Source organism: Arachis ipaensis, chromosome B03, assembly GCF_000816755.2.
Source record: "Arachis ipaensis cultivar K30076 chromosome B03, Araip1.1, whole genome shotgun sequence".
In the NCBI taxonomy this organism is placed as follows: Eukaryota; Viridiplantae; Streptophyta; class Magnoliopsida; order Fabales; family Fabaceae; genus Arachis; species Arachis ipaensis.
Window position 1 is genome coordinate 22,186,504 of NC_029787.2, and position 3,086 is coordinate 22,189,589.

Genomic DNA, 3,086 nt, shown 5'->3' on the forward strand with positions numbered 1-3,086 from the left:
GTGTCCTCCTCGGGATAGCGTCATTTAAAGAACGAGGGGCAACACAACGTAAAAAAAAAAAAAAAAAAAAAAAAAAAAAAAAAAAAAAAAGAAAACGTAAAAAAAAAATATGCAACAAAGAAGGAAAATTAAAGACAATGCAGAGATAAAATTTTGAATTACCTTTCAATTGATTAGTGTTTTACTTATGAAATCTAAAATAAATATATAAAATGATGATGATATATTGTAGAAGAGATGGAATTAGTTGACCATGCTCCTGCAGCGATAGAGCTTGGATAAGTGTTGGACAACAATAGCGACAATGATTAAAAGTATATATATATATATATGGCAGAAGTAAATCGAAAAAGTAGCTAAATCGAATTCAAGTTAATTCGATTTATATAAAGTTAATGTAAATTGAGTCAATTAGCTTCGATTTATATAGAATATATACAAAAATTGAAGATACATGTAACTTTTTTGTTTTAGGATATGTAATTTTTTCGATTTATATAGAATTATTTATGTTAATTATTTTTATTGTTGGATTAATTTTAAATTTTTTAAAAATTTAACTGTCAAAAATATATTTAATGTAAATTAAAAATTTTTAAAATAAAATAAAATTTAAAATATTTTAAAAATTTTTAATAAATTTTGAAAAAATATACTTTATTTTTTATTGATTACTTTGGATTAATTGGTGAAACGAGAGTTAAATTTGTTTTTAACTATGTTTATTTTGAGTTAATATGAATGGACCTCATTTACACTAATAAATTGACGCCACTTAATATTACAAAATGTTTTGTTTATACCAAAAAAACGAATGCAAAAACTTTTGTAAATTGCATAGATAAGATTTATTGGGTACTTATGAATTTTTTAAATTATTTAAAAATAGAGATTGAAAAAGGTGTAATTTATTCTTTTATTTTTAAACTTTATTTATATTTAAAATTTACGCAGCATGAAAGAAACTTTACATAGAACTTACTTTACGTCTATATATAATATTCTAGCTCAATCCATGCTTGTGTTTCTGAATTTGTTTTCTTTTTAATTTGTGTGACCACTCAAGCAAGTAAAAAGATACCCGTAATGTCCAGTTTTACAAGATTAAAAAAAAAAATGAAATGAATCTGTCATAATTTATAATAAGGAACATCCAACACATCATCATCTCACAGTGAAGGAATTTTCTAAAGATTTCAAATCACGAACACCATAATCTGAGAGAACTCCAAAAAACCCCATATAGCCAGTAGGTTCAGATTTCAAGCAGCTGAATAGGATAATGAAAGAGGTATGAAAATGAAAAATTTAAAAGATGAAAGAACATTTTCAATTTTACAAAAATAAAAAAGTTCACACTCACTTACAAAAATCAGAAAATACATAGTATAGAGAGTAAGCACGTAAAAATAAATAAATAAATAAAAGAAAGACAATGATCCATAAAAATAGGTTCATTTCATGCTAAGTTGCTAACCTTCTCTTAAAAAGGATCACCAATAAATGAATAATTTATTTAAACTTTAATTCTAACAATAATCATATAACATAAAAAGATTGAGAGGCGCTAAGATAAAAATTTCAGCTAAATTAATTTGTCTGGTCTAATTTTGACAAAAATAACACATTAATTAATTACATGTGTTAAATTTTAATTATTAAAAAATATATTTTAAAAAGATATTTTAAGTGTCTTTCTGAATGATTTCCAACAAAATTTTAGACCTGAGTTTTACGATTTGCTTAAATTGCTATTCGTCAGTTGCTTGTTATCTTGTACATAGATATAGGTGAACAATTTTACAATCATTTTTTTATCTCAAAGAACACACAAAAAGTGAAGAAACTACCAAAACAAATATTCATATAATATAACAAAATACATATATACTAAAAGAATTTAAGAAGATAACTTAGGTACTTACCTTTAATTCTTAATTAATAGAGCATAAAGACTGTCAAAGCATCTCTCCCACTTCTCTTTATCATTCGGATGCCGTGACAAGCATTCTTTGGTAACACATACCTTTGTGCATATTTTCCTCTCTTTAAGATCACGCTGAGACTGAGTGTTTTTCCTGCATTTTGTCATACACGCACCTAGGTCAAAAAATCCATCAAAAGAAAAACTAATTAATACAATAATTAGCATTGTAATTGCATGTGCCACATTGTTTCTTGCCATATATGTGTGTCTCTTCTTTTTTATTATTTTATGATGGACCATATTTTATATAACCTTAAAATCTTTGCTAATATTATTATATGTGATAGAATTCTAGAACAATGATACTTCTCGCTTTCTTCATGTCCCTTCCTTATAGCAAGAGGTGCTAATTATATTTAAAAAAAAAAAAAAACAAACTTCAATTGTAGTAAAGTATTGTTTTAGAACGCGGTTAATTATTTTGATTAAATTTTAAAGTCTCTTGAATCCAATTAATTTCAACCTAAATATATATTGGATAGTACACGGCATTTAATATAAACTAGAGATTATATAAACAAGTAAAAAGCTCAGTGCCTTATAAAAACATTGAAGATGTTAACACGAATGAGGAATTCCTTGTATGTATATCAATATTGGTAGTGAGTTTAGGGTTTAGAGTTTAACGTGATTTAGATTTGGAGTGTGATTTGGGTTTGGCCAGAAATCACCAAAAAATATTTTGAGGTGTAAATGGATAGAAAGATAAGGAAAGATATGAAGGAAGTGTGGATGGTGCTATTTTTTTCTGTAATATAATGTACATGGAGATGTAGAAATAATATTAAGAAAAAACAAATAAATCATAACATATTATATTTTTATTAATCAAATTATTATAATTTAAATTAATCTTAACAAAATAATTTAAAATTATAATTTTAATCTTATCACGTGCATGGCACAGGTTAATACAAGTTTAAATAACAACTTTAATCTTATCACGTGCATGGCATGGCACGGGTTAATTGTTCTTCATTTTGAGCTGATTTTGATATTTTCTTACTTCACAGTAAACCAACATATAAAACTTTGTTGGTAGATTTAAGTATTACTAGATTATTTATGGTCATATTGAGTATATATGCCTGATTTATTG

The 3,086-nt window shown here is 25.2% G+C and overlaps 1 long non-coding RNA gene across 1 annotated transcript; it reads right to left on the reverse strand.

Moving 5' to 3' along the window:
- Positions 1,069 to 2,364, reverse strand: LOC110269596. Its single transcript, XR_002358368.1, has 2 exons — positions 1,926 to 2,364; positions 1,069 to 1,270 (listed from the first exon to the last, which is right to left on the reverse strand). It is a non-coding gene; the product is annotated as an uncharacterized LOC110269596 (long non-coding RNA).